Genomic DNA, 20718 nt, shown 5'->3' with positions numbered 1-20718 from the left:
GCATGTTAAATGCTCTAGTCTTGGTGTTACACCTTGTATTTCCCCACATTTGATGTGCTGAGAAAATCATGTCTGCCATGCTCTACTGTGATCTGAATCCAGGTTACAATTCCGAGATGGCGGCATTTCATTTTGATATCCACCTCTAATGTTTAAGGATGGGCCATCACTAACTTTCCCCCAAGCAACCCACCAAGGACATCGCAACCACTAATTGGTCCAGAAATCTCTTGAACGTCTTGCTATTTTTGGCTGCAGAACTTCCTGGGGAATCAATACCTTATGGTTCCCACCCATTGGAGGAAGTCTTTAATTTTGTTGGCTTTGGACCCATTGCCATCAAGCTCCACAGAGTGCCTCCTGACCTGACGATGCAAAATTTGGTGAACAATTTCATATTCACCCTGACCACACCCTTTGCGGTTTTATAAACTCCACCATGTTCCTGCTCCACCTTTTACTTTTTAAATGGAGCCCTAAATCTACCCAGCCCATCCTCCACTGAAAGCTTTTCCTTCTCCATGATCACTTTGTTGTTGGCCTTTGTCTGCACCTTGTCCAGCTCTAGTTTGGACACGACCCAGGGACAGAGGGGCAAGAGTGTGGAAACTCACCGAAGGCATGGACTGTGTCTGTTTATTGTTAATTTTGTACTCTTGCAAGCACTTAGTAAAGTGCTCTGCACACAATATGTGCTCAGTAAATGATTGAATGAATGAATACTATAATTTTAAACAGTGAACAAACTCTGCCTTCCATTTGTTTTTTATCCCCTTCCTAGTGATGGCCAGAATCTGGCTGGCCATTTTGGAAGTGGGCACACACCTATGACTTAAAAAGAAGAGTCAACACTGGTTTTCAGACTTAGGACTGATGGCTCAGCACCCATAATCCTATAATTGTATTTTGGATCTCCTTCTCTGGGTACGTTACCCTGCCCTTGCTCACAATGAATCTCAGTTGCCTTGTTTAGTCTCCTAACTCCCTGTCATGAGGTCTCTTTGGAGTTTATTTCCATCTCCATGGCATTTACCACCAGTTTAGTGTCACTTACAAACTTTTGAAATTTCACTTCCCATCCCCTCCCCAAGGTCATTTACGAAGAGAGTAAACAAAACCGAACCTAGTTCAGAACCCTGAGGGACATCACTACTTACATTTCTACAGTCTGAAAAATGGGTTGTTAATCATGACCTTTTGTTTCCTATCTTTAAGTTAGTTTTCTATCCATTCTAAGGTCTCAGTGACCTTAGGTGGGGTCTTGGTATTCAGTGAACAATGAGAACAGATCAAGATTCCTGAAAACCCTAGTTTTCCTTTAAAGAAGTTGTTAAAAATCATCTCTTACACTTCTCAAAACTTTCAAGTCCTTATAGGTCTTATGTTTTACTCCTTTCATCATGATTTTTGTGCCTTTTCAGCACTTCCTCTAATTTCTCTCTCTTTTTTAAACTGCTGCCTAAAGTGAGACACAGTGTATGAATAAGGTTCTAAATAGTTCGGAAGATTTTGGAAAGATTACTTCCAGACTTCTGCATGGCATAAGACTGTGAGCCAGTTGTTGGGCAGGGACCGTCTCTACATGCTGCCAACTTGTACTTCCCAAGTGCTTAGTACTGTGCTCTGCACACAGTAAACGCTCAATAAATACGATTGAATGAATGAATTAAATACACTCAAGTACCAGTCTGGCTTTATTAGTAATGAACCAGATGGATGATCCTTTCACCAGTTCTAGTCAATTACGATCCTTAAGTCTGTTTCCTGTGCCTGGCAATTTTGGGGGCCTAGCTAGCTTTTCCCCATCATGTATTTGTAAGATTTGTTTTTCATTCCAAAGTGCTCTACTCTGCACTTATCCCTATGGAATCAGATCCTCTTTGGTACTGAATCATTTTCCCAATTTGTCTAATTCACTCTGAAATTCTCCCTGTCACAGTAGCAGCAATGGTGGTATTCACTGAACATCTACTGAGTGCGATCGTACTAAGCACTTGAAAGGACAAAAGAAGCACAAGACAAGTTCCCTGCCCACAGGAACTGACATTCCAACTAATCAATCGATTGTATTGAGAGTTCAGCGTGCAGGGCACTGTACTAAGCGCTTGAGAGAGTACAATACAACAGAGTTAGCAAATACGTTCCCTGCCCACGAGTTTACAGTCCAATGGAAAAGAATCTATTCTGACAAATAAATCGGAATAATTGACAGAACAATTTATTATACATCCGCGAGGGCTGAAGAAATGTATGAATAAATCTAAGGGCTGCAAGTGGCTGATATACTGATATCATCTGGTGGGGTTGGGAGTTAATCGAGCAACAGGGAATTTCAGGACTGTTTAAAACATGAGGTGAGTTGTAATCTTGTCAGATTAGGGTGGGGAGGGGGTTCCCAACCAAGAGAACTGTGAAAATGACAGGGCAGAGTCAGGAGAAAGGACAGTGAGGTACACGGTTAAGAGATCTCTACAGTGAGCTGAGGACTAAGGGGGAAAAGAACCAACATCTGGGAGGTGGGCAGAGCTGAAGTCAATTGGGCAGAGCTTCTTCTTGATACCGAGAGTAATGGGAAGCTGGTGGACAATTCTGAAAACCAGTGCAGCAGCATGTAGTACAGATTGGAGCAGGAGTAGAGGCTGGAGGCACAGAAACCAGTGAGGAGTCCCAATGTTACTCAAAACACTAATCACCTGTTCCAGCTTAGTCTTATCTGAAAATTTGATGAGCATATCCGTTGTTGACTTTCAGGCACCAACAAAGATATTGGACACAAATGACCTCAGAGCTGATCCTACGTATCACCAATCCTACTCCACATGCTAAAACCAAGCTCTGTCTTGGGAGTTTCTCTCAAACCCATCAGGTATCCATCACTACTACTGAGAAACAGAGGGGCCTAATGGAAAGATTAAGAGCCTGAGAGTCAGGGGACCTGGGTTCTAATCCCTGCTGTGGTGCCTGCCTACTTGGGCAGGCCACTTAACTTCTCTGTGCCTCATTTTCCTCACTTATAAAATGGGGACTAACTACCAAATAATAATAACTGTGGCATTTGTTAAGTGCTTACTATGTGCCAGGAACTGTACTAAGTGTCAGGATGGATGCAAGCAAATTGGGTTGGACACCTTCCCTGTCCCATATGGGGATTCACAGTCTTAATCCCCAATTTACAGATGAGGTAACTGAGGCCCAGAAAAGTCAAATGACTTGCCCAAGTTCACACAGCAGACAAGTGGAGGAGCTGGGGTTAGAAAGCAGGTCCTCTTGTGCCGAGCCTGCAACAAGGTGCTTTACTAGTGACTGTTTGTGATCCCACGGACAACAACAAAGAAGAAACTCGTGAAGGAACTGGGGTGCTCTAACTTCAGGGTGGATCATTGCCGGCCAGTGGGATCTGGGCATGGAGGAAGATGTGGCCTTCTCTCCCTGCTCTACCCAGTAACGGGCCTGGACCAATCAATGATTGGTACACAGAACCACAGCTGCAACGCCTAAGGCAGATAAAAGGCGGTCACGTTGAATCACAAGGAAGCAGAGAGGAAGCAGCATTCAAGGGGAAGCAGCACTGGGGAGAAGCAACTTTTGAAGGAAGAGGCGGCTGGGGGAAGCAGCGTGTGGAGGCTTGCAGCATCAGTGGTCTGCTTCGCCAGAAACTTCTCCCAACCTTCTGCTGCGGGATTGGCAGAACGGGCTCCCTCGACCAGCAGACTGGCACTGAACCCTTGGTGGAGTGGAGTAAGAGTGTGTACGTGTCACTCTCTTGGACGTTGGTAAAAAATAAGTAAAACTTTGCACAGTAACCTCGGTGGTTGGTGGTTTGATGTGACTCTTTACGTGTCACTGAGGCTACCCCAGTCCAGGAAAGTCCTGGTTGGTACAAGACGGGGGCTCATGACACTTCTCAATACCAGGCCCATGCACTATCCACTAAGCCACGCTGCTTCTCTGTTTTAATGTGTCTCCCCCTCTAGACTGTTAGCTCATTGTGGGCAGGGAATATGTCTGTTATATTGTTGTACTGTTCAATGCCCTGCACTCAGTAAGCACTCAATAAATACAACTGATCGACTCTCCCTTGGACTTGAGCCCCATGTAGGACAAAAACTGTGACTGGCCTGATTATTCCAAATCTATACCAGCAGTTAAAAAAAAATTGGTTTGTACAAGGTGAGTGCTTTAACAAATACCATAGTTATTATTAGGATTAGTAATAGTAACAAATACGATTGAATTAAAGATCAAATTTTCCCCTGTTGTGAACCCAGCTACACTGGACAGCGTTTGCTGTGGTTGAGATCTCAAGAATTATTCTGTTTGGGGTTCACACACTGCACCCCTTCTCCCTACCAGCTAGCTCACAATGGGTGCCATTGGGAACTGGGGAATCAGGTGACAGTGTGGATGGTTTGGTACAAACCCCCACAACTGTTGCGAAAACAACTCAAGCACAGGTCCCATTTGTAAAAGGGTATACCTTTCACCCACTCTTAACCATCGGTGACTGAACAGTCCTACTCGTGGGTGATCATGGGGCACTGTATTTCTATGGACAAAGTGGGCCCAAAATTATCTTTCATTATACTTATGCCTACGGATGTAATCCCCCTCTCTGAGTCGCACTTGGAGAGTTTCCAGTACTCTACTAGTCTCGATTATGGGAGGGAGAGTCAAGCAAAGGCATATCCATTCCTTGCCTAGCTTGGGCAGTGGCTAGCAAGTGAAAGGCAATCTACTTCAAGTTTAAACTCACCTGTGTTGGGCAGCAGTGACATGGGAAAGGGTCAAGGGAGAAGACTCAAGTGTACTGTGCGAAAAGAGGCAATGGTAAACCACTTCCGTATTTTTACCAAGAAAACTCTATGGATACACTAACAGAATGACTGCAGGTGGAGGTGAAGCGCTCTGGGAGAGGTGTGTCCATGGCACCGCTATGAATCTGAGACGACTGGACAGCATAAGACAATGGATGTAATCAATCAATGGTATTCACTGAGTGTTAACTGTGTGTACTGAGTGCTTGGGAGATTACAACAGGGTTGGGAGACATTCTCTACCCATAACGAGCTTACAGTCTAGAAAGTCTTTGAACCAGAGGATAACTCTACTACAGAAGGGAAGCAAAAACCTTACTGCTATCTACTTATATTCCATCCATCATTTAAATAGTCTGCCCCTCTTACAATTTCAGGAGGGTAAACCAGGCAGGCATGAACTGGTCTTCCCACAAGATTGTAGGTTGCTATCCTAAAAATCTTCTTGTAGGTTCAAAATGATTGCTTCCTAATTTGCTCTAGCACTTCCCGGGGATCAATGTTAAGCTTATCTGTAGGTAATTACTAAAATAGTTAGCCTCCTGTTCCCTCAGGGACATCTCCTACCTCCCAAGCGTTCTCAGAAAATGAGTAGCTCTGCAAAGAAATTGGTGAAATCCTTGAGTTCCCAAGGATGAATGTCATCAGACCATCTGTTTTAAAAACTTTGGGGTTTCTTGGTTTTCTTCAGTTTTTTTTTTCAGCCCTTCAACTGTTCCTTCTATTCAAAATCTGATTTTCTAAACTTCAGAGAGAGAGACAGAGAGACAGAGACAGAGAGAGACAGAGACAGAGAGAGACTTGGTCTAGTCAACTATTAAGAGTTTACCTTTTTGTAATGGCAGCATAGAAGGGGGGTGGGTGAGCTTTCTGTCCTTTCAGACACCCTGTTATCAGCTTTTCCTTTTGACCAGCTGACGTTCTACCTGGCCCTCTTCCTCTGCCTAATAAAAGTGAAGAATTTTTGGTTACCTTTTAAGTGTTCTGCCAGCGGCATCTGCTTTCAGACTTCCACTCCCCTAATCTTGCCCCAACACAATCGGGCTATTTGTTAGTATTCTTTAGTGAACTGGCCTGATTTCCACTTTTTGTAGTTATCCTGCTGGCCTTTCATGAACCTCCAGCTCTCAGTTTAGAATAATGTGACCGAGTTTTACCTGCCTCGCCCTTCCTCAGTACTGGCAGAGGTTGTTTCTCAGCCGGCAGTACTGGGTTTCTGACAGTCAACCAGATTTCTTGGACTCCCTTGCTTTGAAGCTTCCACGAGGTTCAAATTACTAGTGTTCTACACCCATTAAATTTTGCTTTCCCAAATGTCCAATTTCATCTGGATGCTTCTCCTAACACTTGAAGGCCATCTGTCATGATGTAAGCATTGTCGACTCATTTTTCCCATTAGGAATAGACCAAGTGAATAAATCCAGGTGCCCTAGTTAAGCCCCTACTTTCTGCACTTAGTACACTGCTTAAGCACTCAGTACAGTACTTTACACACAGTAAGGGCTTAATAAATATGACAATGAATGAACTAATTTATCTTCATTCATTCAACCGTATTCATTGAGCGCTTACTGTGTGCAGAGCATTGTACTAAGCACTTGGGAGAGTATAATATAACAGTAAACAGACACATTCCTTGCCCACATCGAGTTTACAGTCTAGAGGGGGAGGCAGACATTAAAACAGGTATTTATTCATCTCCAAACCAATCCTCAAAACCTATGTGATGCTTTGGGGCCCACTTTTAATGGCATTTATTAAGCACTAATAATGGTGGTAACTGCGGTTTGTGTTAAGCGCTTACTATGTGCTAGGCATTGAACTAAGCACTGGGGTAGTTACAAGATAATCCCCTGCTCTGCCACTTGTCTGTTGTGTGACCTTGAGTATGCCACTTAAACTCTCTGTGCCTCAGTTAACTCATCTGTAAAATGGGGATTAAGACTGTGAGCCCCACATGGTACACCCTGATTCCCATGTATCTACCTCAGCACTTAGAATAGTGCTTGGTACATAGTAAGCTCTTAACAAATACCATAATTATTGTTATTTTTAGGTTGGGTACAGTCCATGTCCCACACAGGCTCAGCATCTTAATCCCCATTTTACAGATGATGTAACTGCGGTGAAGTGAAGTGACTTGCTCATGGTCACACAGCAGACAAGTGGCAGAGCTTGGATTAGAAAGCTCTAATTGGTGCTTTCTAAGATTGGTGGTCTGTGGATCACCCCCTTCTCCTCAGCACGCTATCCAACCTTGGCTTCACAGACTCCGTCCTCTCCTGGTTCTCCTCTTATCTCTCCGGTCGTTCATTCTCAGTCTTTTTTGCAGGCTCCTCCTCCCCCTCCCATCCCCTTACTGTGGGGGTTCCCCAAGGTTCAACTCTTGGTCCCCTTCCGTTCTCGATCTACACTCACTTCCTTGGTGAACTCATTCGCTCCCACGGCTTCAACTATCATCTCTACGCTGATGACACCCAAATCTACATCTCTGCCCCTGTTCTCTCCCCCTCCCTCCAGGCTCGCATCTCCTCCTGCCTTCAGTACATCTCCATCTGGATGTCTGCCCGCCACCTAAAACTCAACATGTCCAAGACTGAAGTCCTTGTCTTCCCTCCCAAACCCTGCCCTCTCCCTGACTTTCCCATTACTGTTGACGGCGCTACCATCCTTCCTGTCTCACAAGCCTGCAACCTTGGTGTCATCCTCGACTCCACTTTCTCGTTCACCCCTCACATCCAAGCCGTCACCAAAACCTGCCCATCTCAGCTCCACAACATTGCCAAGATCCGCCCTTTCCTCTTCATCCAAACTGCTACCCTGCTCGTTCAAGCTCTCATCCTATCCCGTCTGGACTACTGCATCAGCCTCCTCTCTGATCTCCCAACCTCGTGTCTCTCCCCACTTCAATCCATATTTCATGCCGCCGCCCGGACTGTCTTTGTCCAGAAACGGTCTGGGCATGTTACTCCCCTCCTCAAAAATCTCCAGTGGCTAACTATCAATCTGCGCATCAGGCAGAAACTCCTCATCCTCGGCTTCAAGGCTCTCCATCACCTCGCCCCTTCCTACCTCACCTCCCTTCTCTCCTTCTTCAGCCCAGCCCGCACCCTCCGCTCCTCTGCCGCTAATCTCCTCACCGTGCCTCATTCTCGCCTGTCCCGCCGTCGACCCCTGGCCCACATCATCCCCCTGGCCTGGAATGCCCTCCCTCCCAACATCCGCCAAGCTAGCTCTCTTCCTCCCTTCAAGGCCCTACTGAGAGCTCACCTCCTCCAGGAGGCCTTCCCAGACTGAGCCCCCTCCTTGCTCTCCCCCTCGTCCCCCTCTCCATCCCCCCATCTTATCTCCTTCCCTTCCCTACAGCACCTGTATATATGTTTGTACGTATTCATTACTCTATTTATTTTACTTGTACATATCTATTCTATTTATTTTATTTTGTTAAGATGTTTGGTTTTGTTCTCTGTCTCCCCCTTCTAGACTGTGAGATCACTGTTGGGTAGGGACTGTCTCTATATGTTGCCAACTTGTACTTCCCAAGCGCTTAGTACAGTGCTCTGCATATCATAAGCGCTCAATAAATACGATTGATTGACTGATTGATTGATTGATTGATTGATTAGAAACCAGGTCCTCTGACACCCAGGCCTGTGCTCTTTCCACTGGACCACATTGCTTCCCACTAAGTTGCTTTTCTTAAAGACGTTGGTATGATGTTTCTCAGGCTTACCACAAGCTTGAGAAGCCATAGTGGAAAGAACACAGGCCTGGTGATCAGAGGACCTGGGTTCTAACCCCAGCTCTGCCCCTTCCCAGGTGTGTAACCTTGGGGAAGTCACTTAATTTCTATGAGCCTCAGTTTCCTCATCTGTAAAATGGGGTTTTAATACATGTTCACCCTTCTACTTAGACTTGAGTCCCAAGTGAGAGGGGGAAAATTTTAAGATGCTGCTGAGAAAGTGGTAAAGTTGAAGAAGGGGCAGGAGGAGGTAGGGACTGGAGTGGAACAAGAGATTTTAGGGAGATCACACCGGATGGTTTCAATTTTCTCAATAAAATACCTGGCTGACTCAATTAATTCATACCCCAGAGGTTGGTACAGTGTTTAGTTTATTTTAAGCACTAAACAAATGTCACAATTATTATTGTTATTAACCTGACCCAAATCAAGTTGGGAAAGTTGTTAAAAGGTATCCTCAACCGAACACTTTTCCTGGTTTAAAGATCTAGGACAGACCAATTCATGCTTTTTTCACCTGAAAACTATTTACTAATTGATTAATTTGTTTCTAGATTCTATGTTTACTATCAAAATTAGTTTCTCTTAATGTACAAATCCATGCCCTTAATACCACCCTCTCCACTGAACTCAATTCCCTTGCTCCCTTGACGTTCCACCAATCTCGAACCACTAACCCTCAACCCTGGATCACCTCCATGGTACACTTCTCCCACTCTTGTGTTCAAGCTGTGGAGCGCTGCTGATGGAAATCCAGACAAAAGGCCAACCTGGTCCTCCTCAAGTTCATCCTTGCCCGTTTCAACTCTGCCCTCTCCACCTGGTGACATTATTTCTCCATTCTTTTTGACTCCCTTGCCCAAAGCCCTTACCAGCTGTTTCAGATTTTTTAACTCCCTCCTCTAGCCTCCCCTATCTCTTGCCCCTAATGACCTGGCCAGGTATTTTACTGAGAAAATTGAAACCATCAGGTGTGATCTCCCTAAAATCTCCCTTGCTCCTCTCTAGTCCCTCCCTCCTCCTGTCCCTTCTTCAACTCTCCCACTTTCTCAGTAGCATCTCAAGAGATCTCTCACCACCTCTCAAAATTTGCCCCTTCCACCTGCACCTCCAGCCCCAACCCTGCAAACCTGCTCAACACATTTACCCCCTCTCTCCTTCCCTCCATAACCACCATCTGCAGCCATTCGCTTTCCACTGGCTTCTTTCCCACTGCTTTCAAACATGTTCATGTATCCCCTATTATAAAAAAAAACCCTTCCTTGACCCTTTGCCTCCCTCCAGCTATCATCCCATTTCCCTCCTACCATTCCTTCTCTAACTCCTTAAGCGAGTTGTCCACACCCACCACCTCAACTTCCTCTCCTCCAATTCTCCTCTTGACAGCCCCCAATTTGGCTCCTGCCCTTTCTTTATTCCATGGAAATGTCCCTCTCAGAGGTGACCAATCATATACACCACCCTAATCCTCTTGAACTCTCTGCTACCTTCAATGCTGTGGACCACCCTCTTCTCCTGGAAATGTTCTCTAACCATGGCTTCACTGCCACTGCCCTTTCCTAGTTCTCCTATCTCTCTGGCTGCTCATTCTCAGCCTCTTTCTCAGGTGCATCCTCTGCCTCCCACCTTTTATGGGGGTCCCTCGAGGCTCTTTTCTGGGTCCCCTTCTATGCTTCACCTACACTCACTCCTTTGGAGAACTCACTCACTTCCATGGCTTCAACTACCATCTCTCTATATATGGTTCCTCTTGAGCCCATGAATCTCTCCCTCTCTGCAATCTCACATTTCCTCCTACCTTCAAGACATTTTACTTAGATGTTCCGCTGACATAACAAAATTAACATGTCCAAAAGAGAACTCCTCATCTTCTCCCCGAGACTTTACCCCAGTGTACAACACCACTATCTTCCCTGTCTCCAAGTCCTGAAACCATGGCATTATCATCATTCACCTCTTTCATTCAACCCACATATTCAGTCTATCACCAAATCCTGTTAAGTTCTACCTTTCATTCATTCACCCAATTTATTGAGCGCAGTGTGCAAAGCACTGTACTAAGCACTTTACAACTTTCACTACATTTCCAGAATCCACCCTATCTTCTCCAACCAAACTGCTCTAATGCTGATCAAGTACTTATAACCCACCTTGACTACAACATCAACCATCTCGCTGACCTTCCTGCCTCCTGTCTTTCTACATTACAGTCGTTACTTCACTCTGCTGCCAGGATAATTTTCCAAAAAAAAAAATTCAGTCCATGTCTCATCATTCCTCAAGAACCTCCAGTGGTTGTCCATCCACCTCAAACACAAACGTCCTAGCAATAGCTTTAAAGCACTCGATCACCTTACCCCAGCCTATCTTACCTCCTACTAGAGCCCAGTCCGCAAATTTTGTTCCTCTGTTGCCAACCTACTAACTGTACCTCAATCTTGTCTACCCTGCCAATGGCCCCTTGCCCTAGTATGTCCTCCCTCTGGCCGGGATCTCCCACCCCCTTCATCAATTACTCATCAATCAATGAACTGCATTCATTGCATGCTTTCTGCAAGCAGAGCACCATTCTAACCACTTAGTACATGCTTCATACGACAGTTTACCACTCTACCCACCTTCAAAGCCTTATTTAATACACTTCCACAACTTAGCCCTCACTTCCCCTAATTCGTCTCTCTTTTTCATTACCTACACACTTGGATCTTTAAGTTTAAGAACTTGATACTGATCCCTTCCTCAGCCAAACAGCATCTATACATATTCATAATTTTTTTAATGTCTACCTTCTCCTATAATCTGTACGCTCCTTGTGGGTAGGGAATGTGTCTATTTATGGTTATACTGTACTCTCCCAAGCACTACATACAGTGCTCTGCACACAGAGCTCAATCAATACCACTGACAGAACACTGATGGTTTATTCAATACCAATAATGTCCCCTATTGCTGCCCTTCACGATCAGTGTATCTGTAATTTACTACGGGATTTACAGAAATAATAATTTACACAACACAATTAAAACATGTGATAAGAATCCAATTAAATCAAAGTCGTATAAAAATTCAAAATGTTTTAAACACGAAATCCAAGAGGTTTCTGAACACAAGCATCTCTAAACCAAATTTTAAAATGTTTTATGGGTCAAAATTTCACCATAAGAGTCACAGTAATAGGAACTTCAGTTTTGTTGTTTACAAAATTATCAGAATGTCAATACCCTTATAAGTAGCCACTTGGCCAGAGGGAGTAGTGGTTTTTTGGAGCAACTGGAAAAGAATATTGAACTAATTCATCAACTGCCAGGGTAATTTACATGGAGGGGGCAAGGTTCTGGAAAAGATTGTGGGCTGATTGGTTTTTCAAAATCAGTGAGTCCTGAGGCTCAGCTCTGTGCAGCGGGGGTTGGACCGAGTCTCCATGGAGTGGCCAGTAAGACAACACCCAGGGGCCAGCACCAGGGCCCAGCCAGAAGCCCATCCAGGACAGGGGCTAAAACAGTATGGAAGAGCAGAAAGCAGGGCAACAGGGAGAAAGTCCCTAAAGGGAAGGGCTGGTGGTGGTGAGGAAGGGAATAGACGCTGAGAGGATACCAGAGAGGACCAAAGGATTACAGGAAAGGAAATAATATTGGCATTTTCAAGCCCTTACTATGTTTTGAACACCGGAGATGCAATTTAATCGCATCAAATATGCAGTTCACAATCTCAAAAGGAGGGACAGCAGGGATTGAATCCCTGGTTTACCAGTGAGTAAACAGCCGCAGAGAACTTAAGTGACTTGCCCAAAGCCACACGGCAGTCAAGGGGTAGACCCAGAATTAGAATCCAGGTCCTCTTTCTCCAAAGTCTGAGCTCTTTCTCTTATGCCCCAGTGCTCTTCTAGTAAATAAAAGTAAGGGGACATGGGGAACAGGAAGAAAACCACGAGAAGAAAAAAAGAGAGAAAGAGGGAAAAGACACGGAGGTCATTGTCAACCTGACCTGGACAGAGACCGGGCTTCAGTCACTCATTCACTGGATCCTACTGAGTGCTTTACTCTGTGCAGAGTATTGTACTAGATGCTTGGGAGAGTACAGTAGAGTCAGTAGACATGATCCTTTCCCTTAAAGAGCCTACAATACAGTCAGGGAGGCAGACATTAAAATAAATTACTCAGAGAAGGGCAGAATATAAGGATATGTACAATATGTACAGAAGTGGCGTGAGGCTGAAGGTGGGGTGAGTATCAAAGTGTTTAAGGGGTACAGATCCAAGTGCACAGGAGATGCAGAGGGGAGGGCATATCAAATGGGGAGATGAGAGGTCGGCCAGTGAAGGCTTTTTGGAGGAGATATGGATTTAGTAGGACACGTTTTTGAGTAGCATTATGTATTTCTGACAAAAAAAATGAAAGAAAAAGATGTAAAAGGAATGAGAAGTGTTGCAAATCACGCATGGAGAGGGAGAAAAGACTGACTGCGCTGAGCATGAGCGCTGGGAGGAAAAGGAGGAGCACGGTAGCAGTGAACCAGAGAACACGGTGTTCAGTAGAGAAGAGAATGAGGCAGGGAAGACAGAGCCGAGCGGGGGACACTGCATGGAGCAGGAGTAAGTTGATGAACCCAGAGTTTAGCAAGAGGTAGTTGAGATCGGGGGTGGTAAGGGGCCGGACAAACCCTTTAGGACTCCCCCCATCATTGTGAAATACTCGGGGCAGAGGGGCTGGGTAGGCCTTCTTGTTTAACAAACTGACAAACCCCATTTCACTTCCACTGCAGAAACTGCCTTAACTCTCTTTCTCCCTTCAACTAGGAAGTAAATTTTTCCCAACTGAGAGGCAACTTTTCCCTGGTGTTCTCCATGTTTTTGCCAGAAAAAGGAAAATCAGTCACTCTGGCTGTCGATCCCCCTCTTCGCTCTCTCTCAAAATGAGCAGACTTCCCACCATCCTTGCTTGGATAACTGTCCTTCCCACCCACTCTTTCCGCTCACCACTAACCGCAAAACAGAGCGAGTTGGGAAAGGGCAAAGGTTGGAATGCTTGCTCAGTCCACATGTGGACACTGAGCAGGACTATAAACTCTGTTATAGTCTAACCTCCAGAGCATGGAGTGCAGTGCTTTGCATCCAGTAAGCACTTGATAAATACCACTGATTGATTGATTTTCACTTAGGCAGTACCAGGAGTGATTGCTGTTCATATTCAGGTAAAATCCCACTTGTACAGAATTCATGAGGCACCCAAATCCTTTCAGCAGAAGAAATTTCAGCTGGAGTGGGGTAAATCACACAATGCTTTCCCCTACAGTCTCCATTCACCTGATCCAAATCCCCTGGGATGGAAGAATGGGATGACAGGAGAATCAGCCTGACTCTGCCCTTCCCCCTCTGCCAGCCAGCCCCCATGATGTCTTTTGAGCTTCTGTCTTTAGATGCATTGAGGCCTAGTGGAAAAAAGAAGGGGCTGGGTTTTAGTCCCAGCTCTGCCCCTTGACTGCTGTGAGAGCTAGGACAAGTCACTGTACTTCTCTGGGCCTCAATTTTCTCATCTGTACAATGGGAACTCAAAACCTGTTCCTCCGCCTACTTAAGACAGTGAGCCTCATATGGGATAGGCCCTATGTCTTACCTGATTATCTTCTATCCACCCCAGAGCTTGGCACATAGTAAGCACTTAAAGACCACTATTATTATTATTATTATTGTTATGCAAACCACTGGCATGGAGAGAAAACCATCTAGCCCTATGTGGATCCCATGGCGAGAAGAGGAAGATGGAGGAGAATTGCCAAATGGTGTACTTTTTCCAGTAATTCAGTAATCACTGGACAGGAGGGCCCTTGAGGCTGGATACTGAAAGCATGCTGACCAGCAGACTGATGAAACACAAAGCCCAAAACTCAGTCATCTTCCCACGCAAACTCTGTCCTCCCTGCCTTTCCCATCACCGTAGACAAGGCCAAGATCCTCCCCATCTCTCAGGCCCATAACCTTGGCATTATCCTTGACTCATCGCTCTCGTTTAACCCAATTATTCAATCAGTGACCAAATCCCGTCGGTTCTACCTTCACAACACCTCTAAAATCCACCCTGTCCTCTCCAAACTGCTACCATGCTGATTCAAGCACTTATCACATCCTGCCTTGATTACTGCATTCATCTCCTCACTGACCTCCTTGCCTCTCATCTCTCCCTATACCAGGCCATACTTCACTCTTCTGCCTGGATCATTTTTCTTAAAAACCATTCAGTTCCCGTTTCCCCACCCCTAAAGAACCACAAGAGGCTGCTCATCCACCTCCATGTAATAATACTAATAATAATAATGATGGCATTTGTTAAGCACTTACTATGTGCAAAGCACTGTTCTAAGTGCTGGAGAGGATACAAGATGATCAGGTTGTCCCAAATGAGGCTCACAGTCTTCATCCCCATTTTGCAGATGAGGTAACTGAGGCACAGAGAAGCTAAGTGATTTGCCCAAGATCACACAGCTGACAATTGGTAGAGCTGGCATTTAAACCCATGACCTCTGGCTCCCAAGCCCGTGCTCTTTCCACTGACCCATGCTGCATCAAACAGAAACCCCTCACCACCAGTTTTAAAGCACTCAATCACCTTGCCCGCTCCAACCTCAACTCACTACTCTCCTAGTTTGAAAACTTTGTGCTCCTCTAATGCCAACTACTCAGTCTATCGCCATCTCATCTATCTTATCGCCGACACCTCACCCACATCCTCCCTCTGCCCTGAAACTCACTGCAGCTCAGGAAGCAGACACCCACCCAAGGTAGCCACCTTCATGAACTTGTGCAGGAGGTTCCAGGGTAACTGGTATAATGTGCCTTCCCCAATCCTCTAGCCGTAGAAATTCTAATAGGATCTACTGAGCCTCCACTGGTTATCAAAAACAAAAGACATGTTCCCTGCCCACAGGGCCCTGACACTCTACTGGGAAAGGAAAGGTGGAGGAATTGTAATCAGAATGAATCACTGAGCATACAATTGAAACGACGTATCGAAGTCAGAAATGCTGAGGACAATAGGGAGGGAACTAACTCGGTTATACTGGGCTCTCCCAAGTACTTAGTACAGTGCTTTGCACACAGTAAGAGCTCAATAAATGCCACTGAGTGATTGATACCCCTGTAGACTGTAAGCTCGTAGACAGGGAATGTAATAATAATAATAATGATAATAATAATAATAACGATGGTATTTGTTAAGTGAGCCAGGCACTGTACTAAGTGCTGGGGTGAATACAAGCAAATTGGGTTGGACACAGTCCTTTGCCCCAGTTAGGGCTCACAGTCTCAATCCCCATTTTACAGATGAGGAAACTGAGGCACTGCGATGTTAAGTAACTGGCCCCAGGTCAAAGAGATAGGCAGGTGGCAGGGCTGGGATTAGAACCCATGACCTTCTGACTCCCAGGCTTATGCCCTATCCTCTACGCTATGCTGCTTCTCTAACATGTTTGTTTGTTGTTATACTGTACTCACCCACGTGCTTAGTACATGCTTAGTACAGTGCTCTGCACACGGTTAAGTGCTCAATAAATACGACTGAATGAATGGATTGATCAGCATGTCTTCCCTAATCCTGGGAAGAACTAAAACATTCCGATCACCATAAACTCTTTTTGCCGGGAGGTGGTAACAATTCCCACAGGGGATCCATCAGCCCACGTGATTCCCGGATTGAGGAGATCCTGGAAATTCCAGCTTCCGTGGCTTCCCGACCAATAAAGCATCAGATACCACAAGTTTACTGTGTGATTCTATAGGGATGGATCGGGTCAGGCTCTTGCTAAACATTCATCCACCAGACACTAAAGTAATCAATCAACCAATGATATTTATTGGGTGTTTACTTTGTACGGTGTACTCAACTCAGCGCTTGGGAGCATACACTGCAACAGATACGGTACACAAATCCCAGCCCCAAGAAGCTTGCAATTTAAAGACACTTTCGGGCAGGGAATGGAACAGTTCATAAAATCTCATCCTGTTTCGGCTCATCCTTGGAAAAAGCTAAACCTGAATAAGAATCTGAGTAAATATTGGAGGGCAGAAAGGCAGCAGAAACGTGTCACAAAAGACAAAGTAAAGGGAGGTAGTCTTACCTTAAATATCAGGGGGAGCTCCACAGGTTCAGAGGTCCAGGAAACAAAAGGCCAGCAGGGATCATGTCTGGGTTAAAAGAAGATACAAAGAGAATGACGACCAAGTCATGGTAGAAGTCAATCTAAGGTATTTCTTGAGTGTTTACTGTGTGCAAAGCACTGTACAAAGCTCTTGGGAAAGTTCAAGAGCACAGGCAAACATGATCATTGCTCTCAAGGAGATTACAGTCTAGTGTGGGGGGAGGAATGGAATCTAATATAAGAATGCAAATGAAGCTAGGATCACCTTGGGTCAGGATCTGATGGTGACCGGGAAAAGCATCTTAGCAAATCCCCCTCAGACTGCACCATGGATGGCAGAGACCACATCTTCTAACTCTACTGTACTCTCTCAAGCACTTAGTACTCAATAAATGCTACTGATGGCAAAGATCATGTCAGATTTTTGGATTTCTTTGAGGCGGAAAATACAGGAGTCAACTGGGGCTGATGGGCTTATTCACTTTCCTAAAGGGAAGAATTAATTGATGATCTAAAGGTGGGTGGATATCTTGGTGGGAGCGATCACAAGTTACCATATTTAAGAACTGGAGAGGGAGAGAAAACAATAGGATAAAGAAACTGGATAGTAAGAAAATAAACTTTAGGGCATTAGTAGCAAGAAGGACATGATGGCAGGAAAAGCTAAGAAGCACGGGAGTTTCATAATGCTGGCTGCTCTTTAAAAACACAGTTCTACAGGTTGAGAAACAACCTCTATTACTGCAGTGGCAAAGCCAGACGGGCATAAAACCCGATTGGTTTGATTAAACTGAGAGCTCAAAGGACCTGAAAGACCAAAAGGAAAGTTAACAAAGAAGAGGTCAGCACACTATGGAATACAAAAAATTAAATAAAAAAACACTGTAGGAGGAGATTAGAAAAGTAAGGGATGAAAAAGATGCAACTAGCACAAAACATAAAAGAAAACAAAAAAAGTCTTCCATTCTACTAGGCAGAGGAAGGAGACCAAGAAAAATGTCATTTTCCTGGGTATGCTGGCGGGGAAAGTTGCTAGGCTATAGCTTGAAAAGGCAGAGACAGCACTGCTGACCATAAACTAGTTGGATGCTCAATAAATGCGATTGATTATTTTTAAGGCTATGAAAATATATACCAATAGGAGTATGGCATGCAGAGGTTAGGAAAAGGTCATAAAAATAACAATTGTGGCATTCGTTAAGCATTTACTACATGCCAAGCACTTTCCCAAGCACTGAGGCAGATACTAGATGATGAGGTCGGACACAGTTCGTGTCCTACAGGAGGCTCCATCTGTCTCCTCTAGAATCTGAGCTTTTCGTGATCAGGAAAAATGTCTACCAACTCCAGACTGTAAGCTCACTGTGGGCAGGGAATGTGTCTTGTTATATTGTACTCTCCCAAGTGCTTACTACAGTGCTCTGCACACAGTAAGTGCTCAATAAAAATGACTAACTGGCTCACAGTCTGAGACAGGCATTCAATCCTCCCCTCTGAAACCGGCACTGGTCAGCTCCTTACGCAATATGGTCAGTTGTTGGTCACCCTTGAAGTCATTTCAGCAGACACTGTTGAGAGTTGGCCAGGGAGTTGTAGGGAAATGAAGTGGCTCTGCCACTTATCTGCTGGATGACCTTGGGCAAGGCACTTCACTATGCTGGGCTTCAGTTACCTCGTATGTAAAATGGGGATCAAACTGTGAGCCCCATATGGGACATGGACTGTCTAACCTGATTAGCTTGTATCTACCCGAGCGGTTGGTAAAGTGCCTGACACATAGTAAGTGCTTAACAAATACCATTTTAAAAAAAGTAAAGGTGATAACTAAATTTTCCAAGAAAAATGGATTGACACCTGATGTGTTCAGGGTTGGTCCTGGAAGGAGGGAACCGAGCCCCTGTCTGGTCTTTCTTTCCCCCTCCTGACACTGGAGGAGAGAGGAGGAACCCCTTCAGATCTTGCTCCACATAGGTGAACACATATCCCCTTGAGAGAGCACTAAGTAAAGTGCTCTGAACACAGTAAGTGCTCAATAAGCGGTGATAATAATAAAAATACATTTTGGTATTTGTTAAGCATTTACTATGTGCCAAGCACTGTTCTAAGCGCTGGGGAACATATAAGATAATCAGTTAAGGCACAGTCGTTGTCCCACACAGGGCTCACAAGCCTAACTTTTGTACTCTCCCAAACGCTTAGTACAGTGCTTTGCACAAAATAGGCACTCAATAAATACGATTAAATAAATGTATAAGTAGAAGGTGGAAGAGGTATTGAATCCTCATTTTACAAATGAGGTAATTGAGGCAAGAGAAGTGAAGTGACTTGCCCAAGGTCACAAAGCAGACAAGAGACAGGGCTAGGATTAGAACCCACATCCTTCTAACTCCAAGGCTTGTGCTCTATTCACTAGGCTGTGCAGCTTCTCAACTGATTGAGAGGACGGGAAGGTAGACCAGGGAAAATGTATGGCCTAGTGGAAAGAGTACACACTTAGGAGTCAGATGACCTGGGTCCTAATTCCAGTTCTGCCATTTGCCTGCTGTTTGACCTTGGGCAAGTCACTTAACTTCTCTGTGCCTCAGTTTCCTCATTTGTAAAAAGGGGATTAAATCCTACTCCCGTCTACTTAGATGGTGAATCCCACTTGGGCAGGAACCATGTCAGACCTGATGATCTTCCATCTCCCCCAGTGCTTAATACAGTACTCGGCACAAAGTAAGCACTTAATAAACACCAGAATTACTATAATTATCATTATTAAGAGGGGGTTGATATACTTGGGGGTTTTCTGGTGCAAATTTTAGTATGTGTTATCTAATGACTTTCCAAATTAAATCCTGTTTGTTTCTCTGCCTCTCAGTTTTGAGCAGTTCAAGCGTTAGTACTCACCGAGGCCTGATTCATGGAATCTTGGGTGGAATTTACAGGTCCACGCCTTACTTTGAGCCTTAAAAATAAAGGTTGGTGGGGACTGATCCTGATTTAGAAGCACAGGGTGAAGCAGCCCTGAATTCAGTTCAGGGAGAATCCAAATTCTGATGTGGATGCTAACAGCTGTCTGCTGGGTGACCTTGGGCATGTCACTTAACTTCTCTGATACCTCATCTGTAAAACAGGGATTAAACCTGTGAGTTCCTTGTGGGGCTTGGACTGTGTCCAACCTGATCACCTTGTATCTACCCCAGCGCTTAGTACAGTGCCTGGCACATAATCGCATTGTAAGTGCATAACAAATACCTTATAAAAAAAAAATCACCAACCTTCAAAAGCATGCAATCAGGCCAAGGAAGAATGGAGGTCAAGAACCAGTTGATCTAGACTGTGAGTTCCTTGTGGGCAGGGAATGTGTCTCCAACTCTGTTATATTTTACTCTCCCAAGGCTTAAACAAATGCTCTGAACAAAGTAAGCACGCAAATACCACTGATCTCCATGTAAAAATAACAGCATTTGTTAAGTCCTTACTATGCGCTGAACAATGTCCTAAGCACTGGGGTAGACACAAGATATTCAGGTTGTACATAGTCCCTGTCCCACATGGGTCTCAAAGTCAAAGTAGACTTCTTTTCCAGTTTTAGGACGGTGGAATGGATGCAGTGACCTAGTTATTCATTTTGGTCTCTACCATGCTCTATGATTTCATTTATAACTACAAGACCACTGATAGTATTACCAAGCCTAGTTTCCTCTTAGCCTGATATAAGTGACGGGATTTATAATGGCCAGTTGGGCATGGGAAGCAGCATGTCCCAACAGAAAGGGAGTCAGGGAACCTGTATTCTAATCCCGGCTCTACCATTTGTCTGCTCTGTGACCTGGCAGTTACGACAATTATTATTCTTATTTAACTTCTCTGTGCCCCGGTTATTTCATCCGCAAAATAGGAATTAAATCCTATTTACTCCTGATTAGACTGTGATCCTCCTATGGGACAGAGACTGTGTCCAACCTGGTTATCTTGTATCTACCCCCAACACTTAGTACAGTACCTGTCACATAGTAAGTGCTTAACAAATAGCATTTTAAAAAC

General features: G+C 44.7%; 1 protein-coding gene across 1 annotated transcript in view; it reads right to left on the bottom strand.

Moving 5' to 3' along the window:
* Positions 1–20718, bottom strand: part of SOCS6 (suppressor of cytokine signaling 6) — a 76801-nt gene that overhangs the window by 34203 nt on the left and 21880 nt on the right. The window contains exon 2 of the mRNA XM_038747522.1: positions 16666–16732. The gene's annotated coding sequence lies outside the window, so the exon portion shown is untranslated. The remainder of the gene's footprint in view (positions 1–16665; positions 16733–20718) is intronic.

The sequence above is a fragment of the Tachyglossus aculeatus genome, chromosome 5, assembly GCF_015852505.1.
Source record: "Tachyglossus aculeatus isolate mTacAcu1 chromosome 5, mTacAcu1.pri, whole genome shotgun sequence".
NCBI classification, from domain to species: Eukaryota; Metazoa; Chordata; class Mammalia; order Monotremata; family Tachyglossidae; genus Tachyglossus; species Tachyglossus aculeatus.
The sequence above is the reverse complement of the archived record's forward strand: the minus strand, read 5'-3'. Positions and strand labels throughout refer to the sequence as shown.